The sequence below is a fragment of the Bubalus kerabau genome, chromosome 21, assembly GCF_029407905.1.
Source record: "Bubalus kerabau isolate K-KA32 ecotype Philippines breed swamp buffalo chromosome 21, PCC_UOA_SB_1v2, whole genome shotgun sequence".
NCBI lineage: Eukaryota > Metazoa > Chordata > Mammalia > Artiodactyla > Bovidae > Bubalus > Bubalus kerabau.
In genome coordinates this window covers 48,406,099-48,415,801 of record NC_073644.1, presented here as the reverse complement: position 1 = coordinate 48,415,801, position 9,703 = coordinate 48,406,099, and positions in this window count along the sequence as shown.

The following is a 9,703-nucleotide window of genomic DNA, read 5'->3' as shown; positions in this document are numbered from 1 at the left end:
CCTCTGTATTGAGTCAACTGCACATTCTCTCTTAATTGCATATGGGCTGCCTGGGCCCATCCTAGAGTTTTTAACACACAGGCTCTAACAGGCTTATCCCTGCTTGCAGACTGTAAGCCCCTCCAAGGCAGGAACTCGTCTGCATGCACCCTTTGTGTTACGCATTGTATTTAGTTTGGTGTTCTTTGTGGGACAGAGGCTTTATAATCACATTTGGACTGGAATCGTCTCAGGGTTTTCTCTACAACAGGATAATGAACTGTGTGCCTCTGGAAATAGGATTTCAATGCAGCTTTGTTTGAATAGAAAAAATAAAAAATGTAATAATAAATAACAAAAAAATCTAAGCAAAATATTCATTAATGGAGTATGGGTAAGAATATGGAATATGATGACATGCTTAAGAGCAGTTAATGAAAATGGAGTTGAATGATCAATATGTATAGATTCCCAGAAGAGAAATGTTGAGTGAAACAGGCAAACTGTAAGACAATATGTTGGTTAAGATATAACTTATATAGATTCAATGCCACATAAGCCAATATTACATAGCATTTTATGGATCCACGTGAATATATCCATGTGTGAACATAGCAATGAGAAAGAAATACATACAAATCTTGCCATTGCTTGCCTCTGAAGAGGGAGAGGAGAGAACGGGGAATGAGATCCCAGACTTTAATTCCTTCTAGGTAATTTTTCTTCTCATGATGATAATCTGAAGCAAATAAGAAAATGTTGCTGCTGCTGCTGCTGCTAAGTCACTTCAGTGGTGTCCGACTCTGTGCGACCCCAGAGACGGCAGCCCACCAGCCTCCTCTGTCCCTGGGATTCTCCAGGCAAGAACACTGGAGTGGGTTGCCATTTCCTTCTCCAAAGCATGAAAGCGAAAAGTGAAAGTGAAGTTGCTCAGTCGTGTCTGACTTTTAGCGACCCCATGGACTGCAGCCCACCAGGCTCCTCCGTCCATGGGATTCTCCAGGCAAGAGTACTGGAGTGGGGTGCCATTGCCTTCTCCGAAGAAAATGTTAACACTTGCTAATTTGGCTTGGTGAATACATGACTGTGAGGTAGAGACTGGAAAGATGTTCCCTCTGTGGGCCGCTCTTCATCCCCACCCAGACCTGGACCCTGTTTCCCAGCCTCCTTGGCAGTGAGTGGTAGCCACATGACCTCTGTCTGGCCCGAGCACGTGGGCTGCGGCGACAGACACCACTTCTTGTCCTGGCCCCTGGAGCACCTGGGCTGGGTCAGCAGCAAACTGGTCATTGACTTTGCTGTGATCTCCCTAAGGGTCTTCTCCAAACCCTGCTGGGCTGCAGGGAACAAGAGGGTAGGGGGGGAAGACGATCACTGAGCCAAGTCTGGGGTCTTCTGTGGCTTGCAAGAGGAGTGTGATCTCTGATTGCTGGCTGGGCTTCCAAACAGGCGGTCTACCCTTTGTTTCATCTTGCCTGGCCTCTTCACTGTCCCCAAAATGCACCTCAGTCATTCCTGACCTGCTCTGCATCCAGATTTCCCCTACGGTGCTCTGAACCTTAAATGCCTTCTGCCTCGCCCGGGCCCTGTTTGTGATTCATGTGTCCCCTTCCCTTGCCCCTCCGGTCCGAGAACTCCTAGCCGTACTGCCTGTTTGGCTGGACTGCAAACTGCCCTGTGCTGTTGCTTCTGTCTTAGTGACCAGAAGGATGTCTTATCTTTGTATAGCTCTGTTAGGGAAGGACCTCGGTGGACTGGATCTGAGCTGAGCAAGGAGACGAGAATCCCGGGGCCTCATCTGGTGTCTTCTGCAAGTCTCATGGGCCTATGTCACGTTGTTCAGAATTTCCAGGGTTGGTGTAAAAGAGTTCCTTCCCCGAGAAGGGTAGGGACAAGCAGGACTTGAGGAAGAGAGAGCAAAGCATGCAGCTGGGCCAGGACTCTGAACCTGGAGGCTGAGGTTCACTTGCATTTCAGAGAAGATCAAGGCTAACTCCAGCCCGGGTTTCCTAACACTGGCTCCTCTGCAGGGACCTTGGATCAGATCCCATAGAATGCAAGGGTATTGTTTCAGAGGCAGCCAGGAAGGTGAGGAGACACCCACATCCTAGTCCTCAGCCAGTCCTAGGAGAGGAAAAGGTCCAGGAAGGAGCAAGGGAGCCGGTGTCTGGGAAGGAGAGGCAACTGGGGTAAGCCCTGAGGTTTACCGGGAAAGGCAGGAGGGGTGGGGGAGCCCAGGCTAGAGAGGAGGTCTGGGTAGAGGGCATGGGGTCATCGTCTGTGGGGTGGCAATGGCAAGTCAGTTGTTTTTTTTTTTTTACCTTTTATTTTTTGGACAAAACATTTAACTTTCCTGAGTCTCGGAATCCTTACTTTTAGAAAAAGGATGACATGACTCTGCTGGCTGCTGAGATGTAAACAAGTGAAATATGTGAAAGTGTTTATCAACCCCAAGTGCCATACAAATAAGTGCCATCAGTGTGGCAACGTGACGGATGCCAGACCAACACGGGCCAGTCTGAATGGACAGGCAAATGACAAGTGAGCAAGTGAACTGAGAGGGGCATGGCTCACAGGTGGCCCAGAGACCCAGGGTGTGGACACGTGGGCAGAGGCAGTATCTAGGCACCGATGGTTCAAGCACCCCCATCAGAGTCCAGGATTGAGTCACTCCGCAGAGGACATGGGAAACAGAGCAGCCCCTCCGATGTTAGTAATCTGATCAAATGGCACAGAGCACCAAAACCACATGTTTGGAAGACAGTGAGCAAACATAAAGCTAACTTGGGAAGACCCTGAATCAAATCTGGGATGGAAATGCTTGGAGGAGAACGTAAGGTCCAGACACGTTTGTACCATAGAGCTTTGTCTTTCTGGGATGCCCAACTTCCTACTTGCCTGGGAAATAAAATCTGAACATCCGGATCGGACCCTGGGGCCTTCCACAAACTAGCCAGAAGATCTTTCTGGTGTTCCTCCCACTTTGGCTGCCTTGCACAGACCTCCTCTCTGCTGAGTGGAGCTAAGCACACCAACCCACTTTAATATGCTAATTTCTCTCTTTCTAGTCTGCTCTGTCTCATCATCAGCGCCCCCCTCCCCCTTCACCGACCCCCTGCATCCTATCTTCTTCTCCTGCACCTTTTGCTCTGCATCACTTTCCCATTCCTAACCTTTGGAATGCTCACTGCCTTCACCTCCACCTGACTCAACAGTCCTTGTCTTGCATCGTGGCTGAGTATCTCATCTCATCTTTTATGTTGTCTGTTCTCTGAAGGCGTTGATTACTTTAGGTTATAATTTCATGCCTTTTCATCTACCTAGTACAGTGCTGGGCACATAGTGAAACCAAAAAGATTTGATGACTGGTTGGGAAGATAGAATCCTTAGTGGCCAAATAATCCCATGTCCCTTGGTGTCTGTGACCAAATGGACACTTGTCAGGAATTAGGATTTTTATTCTCTCCAAGGTGCAAGCATAAACAGGTGACCATTACCTGGCTTCAGCTCCCACCTCCATGTCCCTGCTCCCCCCACCCCAGTGAGGCTAGACCCATTACTGGTCCCCACATAACATGTGTGACCCTGCCGTGGGGATACTGCCATTGTGGTTTGTTCTCTACTCCTCACCTCTCAATTCCTAAGCACCTTCTGCTCCTAAGAAGCAAGCTCACGGCCCAGGGTGGTTGCCCTGCGGCTGTCTTCCTTAGCATCGTTCCTTTTTCATTTCCACCTTCTCTGCATTGTACCTGATATTGGAGTTCCTGCAGTTCCACTGACGTGGGGTGGGGTAAGCCAGATTCACAGATTAATACCATCCTAGGAAGTGGCTGGAAAGGACAGTAAGAGATGGGGCAGAAAGGTAGAATGTGGGCCAGGAGTGAGAATTGTCCATATTGACAAAGTATTCATACCCGAAGTGTTTCTGGCCCACCACCTTGTGCTGGGCCAGGGACAGTCAGATTGGCTTATGCCTGCGTCACTCTCGGAAATAGCCAAATCCTCAGATGCAAGGTGAATATACTCTTTTACAGATGACTAAGGGTTGTGGGGAGGGCATCCTCATGGGTATAGCCATGTGAGTCTAGGGATGGTCTCATCTATATGTCTTATCTGCTTCAGAAGTGTAAATAGTCATTCAGTTGTGTCCAACTCTCTGCAACTCCATGGACTGTAGCCTACCAGGCTTCTCTGTCCATGGGATTTTCCAGGCAAGAGTACTGGAGTGGGTTTCCATTTCCTTCTCCAGGGGATCTTCCCAACCCAGGGATCGAACCCAGGTCTCCTGCATTGCAGGCAGACACTTTATCCTCTGAACCACCGGGGAAGCCCTGAATAGTCTCTGCTGCTGCCTGAATAGTCTCTAGGCAAGAGTAATTCAGTGGGCAAGAAACGATGCCTAGGCTCCTGGTGCTTCAAAGAGAGGAAGCTCACCAGAAAAAACAGGCAAAAGTAGGAGAGGAAGCCACACTGAGGGGATGCTTACCCACAGACCTCAGGGCCAATACTTGGAGCCTTTGACATGTCTTATGGAGGCAAGAACTTCTCATCGCTATAATTCAAGCCCATAGAAGCTGGGAATTGAGGCCTTGCAAGAAACTGTGTTGGGAACATTTTGGTGGGAAGATAGGAGAGTGTGAGTCAAACCCAGCTGCTCCAGGCTATTTCCAAATACCTGTTCCTTAGGAAGTTCAGGTGTGCATAGCTTTAGTACTGGAACTGACGGCATGAGAGGGCTGGCAGGAAAGTAGATGCAAACTCAGACGTGTAAACAAGGCTCAGCAGCTTGCCTGACTGTGCACCCCCTTTTTAAGAGACACTGGCACAGGGAGCATCCAGGTCAGGGTGGCAGGAACTATTAGGGAAGGGAAATGGGAAGCATGGGGATATGATGACAGAGGGTGAGAGGGGTGGAGGGCACAGTATGTCTGACATGTCACGGATGTGATGTGACATGTGATATGTCACAGATGTGATGAACTGTCGTCTGGGTGAGGGGTTCACCTTTTGTGGGTAGTACTTCTGCTAGGGCAGAACTGGGAATTTAGAGGATGTGGGTTTTTCAACAGGAGCTGAACTCGAGGGAAAGTCCTGCCTGCACCAGGAGTGCCTGCTCTTTTCGGAACACTTATTATGCACAGGGCCTGATGCTATATTTCTTATAGCAGAAAACTGGCTGCCCTCAGGTCTGCAGCCGGACATTATTTGGGGGTTTATTTGGAACATATGGGGAATGATTTCTTTGATAAAAGTATTTTAAAGAATTCTCATATGCTTAAAATTTTATACTTAATATTGGCAAAAAGCATGTAGGAATGCATGCTTTGAGGACTGCGAAAGTGATGCAAACATCACCCTCTACGGGTGCTAAATGTGAGTGGTTGACTCAAGCAAAAATAACTGCCTATGTCATTTTTGACCTGTGCATTCATCTCATTCTGATTGTGACCACACACAGTTTGCCTATAAGCTCACAAGTAAATAAATATAAGTTGTATTGCATAAATTAGAGAAGGAAATGGCAACCTACTCCAATATTCTTCCTGGGAGAATCCCATGGACAGAGGAGCCTGGTGGTCTACAGTCCACAGAGTCACAAAGAATGGGACACGACTGAAGCACCTTAGCATGCATGCGTTGCATAAATAGAAATATAACATTCCAAATAGCAAGAAAACAACACATATTATCTCATTTATTCCCCACATTAATCCCATGAAGGAGGTACTGTTATCTTCATTTTACAGGAAAGGAAACCAAGACATAGAAAGATTAAGTAAAGTGGTCAAGGTCACTTTGCTGGTAGATGGCTGAGGCAGCACTTGGGCTGTGGTTGCTGGAGGCATCTGATCAGGAGGTGTAGGGTGACTTAGGGACAATAAGGGGAGTTTCTGACTTAGGGGTAGAGACGAATAGGTTTTCTTTCACCTCTCCAGGTCTATAGTCTGACCTCTGGGGTTTTTAGGCAAACGCTGAAACAGATGCTAAGTTGGGCCATGCCCTTCCACATGCCTGCACAAGGCCAAAGATGCAACATTGAGCAGGCAGGGAAACAGGCACCAAGATCAGGAAGGTTAAGTTTGTTTCTATCTCCCTGACTCCTGTTTTATCTGCAATATGTCCTACTTTAGTTCCTGGGAACCTGAGCGGCTGATCTGTCTTAACGAAGGAACATGCAACAGCCCAATGGAGAAGATGGGAGTTGGGGGCCTCAAATCCCCCTACTCAGAGTTTCTCAACCTTTTTTGATCCTCAATAAAATAAACCCCCCTCTTTCTCTGGAAGATCTAGAGATGCTCTGATTTCTGGTGGGATGGTAAGTGCCCATTTGAATTCTAAGGTCAGTTTATGAATCCTCACCAGCCAGGAAGATTCAGTTGAGCTTTTATTTCTGTGAATTATATTAAAGAAGTCTCTTGTATTAGGAGCAGACTCTTTAGTTTTCCAAAAATAAAACTATATTTTACAATTGAATGTTTTTTTCTCAACCACAAATGTTACCTTCTTCCCTCTCCATAGGATTTGTTGTACCCCTTGGAAGGACCTTTTGTCCTCTCCTCCTGCCCTCACGTGGAAAATCACTGGTCTAGGGTAACCCTTAGAGCTGAAGGTCATAGTCACAAAATTTTGTGGTCATAGTCACAAATGTCTTATTCAACCCATTCGTTCGGTTATAGTCAACAAATATTTATTGAGCAACTACTATGTGCCTGAGATCTGAAAGGCACAAGGTACACCTGCATTTTCAAACACGTCTCAGGAAAGGGAACCCCTTGACCAAAGGACTGAATGTTTAGTGGTAGAATTTGGTACTGGTGGAATTTTCCAGATGCCAGTAAGATCTCATACCATAGGCAAATGTCTGCTCAGTCAATGCAGAGGGGGCCAGTCCTGTGTGGATACCCAGCTTAGAAGTTGAAAAAAATGAGGAGGACTAGAGACTGCACCCTAAACTCACAGTGCCTCCCTGCCTCCCCTTCTTGTCAACACCCTCTTCTCCTTGGATTCGGTCTTATACCCTGCCTGCTGTTTTCTTTGTTGTCTTTTCATCCTCACCAAGTTGGGGAGAAGGGCACCCCCTCCCCCTTATTTCCTCCCATCACCCCCACCCCATCCTTCCCAGCACAAGGTTCCATTCTTCATTAATGCTCTTTTAAAGCTAGCACGGAGCTGTTTTCCAGATGTGGCCATGCGCAGACAGTAATTGTGCTCTGTGATCCCTTCCAGCTGCTCCCATTGCTTGCCAATACACCGCCCCACCCCCGCCTTGCAGCCCCAGGAGTCCAAGTTTGGGGGCTGCAAATTAGGGCAAACATTGTAAAATGATCATGTGCTACACACGGCCTTCCTCGCAAGAGTTATGGACTTTATAACGGAGCTAATTGGCATTAGGTCTTGCCTGAAAGGTCAACAGAGTGGCAGAGAAACAGGATCTTTGTAAATTGATCCGCTGGTCCCCGCCTCCACCGCCCCCCCCCAACTCCTTTCCCGTTTTGAAATATGGCCTACCTGCCCTGTGGAATTGCTGACTCTTGTAAATTACTGCTTTGACTGTACAGGACTGTGACACATTGTTTCACATCACGTGGAAGGCAGTGGGGATGTTGAAGGGGTGCATAATTATACCCTGCAAATTCTTCTGCCAAACCGCAAGCTTCAGCTTTCATGCACCTTGGTGAAGCAGGCTATTGTAACGCTCTTGACCTTCAAATCAAGCATAATTTATCCAAAGGTAGAGTACAGGCTTTGGATGGATTATTTATTTATTTATTGCTCCAAATACTTGAGTTCCTTCTGAATGATCACGCCTTTCTGTTCTCAGATTGGAACACTCGTATGGCCTTTTTTCATCTCACACATTCTTATTAAGCATGTTACAGGCATAGTTCAAGGCTGACTTTAGGAGGGAAAGAAAACTTATCTTTCTGGAATCAGAGATATTACATCTTTATCTACAGATTGTGTGGATCTTTCTGGATATGGCTTCAGAATGTCTGCCCACCCCTATCGGGTACTCACGTTTTGTGAATAAGCATTGAAAGTCTCTGTTAAAACATACATAGTATCTGGGAAGAATGACCAGTTTACCGTGTGGTTCTTACCCCGCCCCCTTCTTTTTCTTAGTAAAGGACTATTCAGAAGTGAATGGAAGCTGACCACAAATTGTACACACTCACATATATATTGCCTACAATTTTGGCCTCTTTTTCGTTCTTTCGAATTCCAACGGTGGATCAATTCCAAGTCATGAATTCCTGCTCAGTTATCATCATTGACGTTGCCACCCCGGCCCCCATGAGCCTGTTGGAGCCTTTCGGCAGTGAGGCCTGAGGAAGCAGACCTTAGGCAGGCCAACACAATGGGAGAGGTGAGGGTGTGGAGTTTCAGTGCCCTATTTTGGGGCCACAATGGTGGTGGAGGAGGAGGTCTGAAATCACCTACTCATTGAACAGTCTGCAGACCTAATAATGCAACTTGCAGGCACCCAGGTAGGACTCTTTCAAAATGTATGTAAATGCTGCTGCAATAGGAACATTCATTTGGAAATGTGGACACCATTTGCCCATTCAGCAGACACCTCCCCCTCCAGGTTGCTGCTCAGGAGTCAACCCTCATGCAGCCGCCTCCCCTTGCACTGCAGCTAACAGAGCTCCCGCTGCCACCAGCACTCCTGAGCCCTCTTCCCAGCCCACTTTCCCTACAGCATTCAACGCCTCCTGACTTCACATTTATTTGTGTTTGATCCTATCCCCCCATCAGAATGGACTTCCTGAGCGGTGGTAGTGGGAAAGAACCCACCTGCCAATGCAAGAGGCATAGAGATGTGGGTAGGATCCCTGGGTCAGGAAGATCTCCTGGGGGAGGGCATGGCAACCCACTCCAGTATCCTTGCCTGGAGAATTCCATGGACAGAGGATCCTGGAGGGCTATCATGCATAGGATCGCAAAGAATCGGACATGAATGAAGCGACTTAGCATGCACGTACTGCATCAGAATACCAGCTCCTAGAGAACAAGACTTTTGTCTGGGGTGTCTGCTGATGAATCTGTAGTGTGTGAGGGACAAACCATGTGTACTCAGGTGATACATCCACTCTGAGTGAGGTCCCAGCCCCAGGACGCTGGGGGACTAAGAAAGGAAGAGAAAGGAACCATGCATATGCAGGGAGGAGGGAGCCTGGGAAAGCCCACCCTGCTTGGTCCCCCTTCTGTGGTAAAGGCACTGGGAGTCACTCATGGTCTGTAGCACAGAGAGGCTGCCTGTGTCTCCCATCTGACAAACTTTGCCAAGTGTGCTAGGGTCCATTTCACTCTCCTCTGTCTGCTGTATCTTACAAGCCCAAGCAAGGGCTGAGCTAATGATGAAGGCCATATATGGACCAAAGCCTGCTACTGGGATCCCAATATGGGTCATGGATCTGCCACTAATGAATTATTTCACTTTTCTGGGCCTTGTTTTTTTTTTTTAAATATACAAGATGAAAGAATTTGTCTAGAAGAATTTCAACATCTGTTTGATTTTATTATGAAAAGGGCTGTGAGATGCAAATTAGCTCCAAGCCCTTCTAAGAATGCTGCTGCTGCTAAGTCGCTTCAGTCGTGTCCAACTCTGTGCGACCCCATAGACGGCAGCCCACCAGGCTCCCCCATCCCTGGGATTCTCCAGGCAAGAACCCTGGAGTGGGTTGCCATTTCCTTCTCCAATGCATGGAAGTGAAAAGTG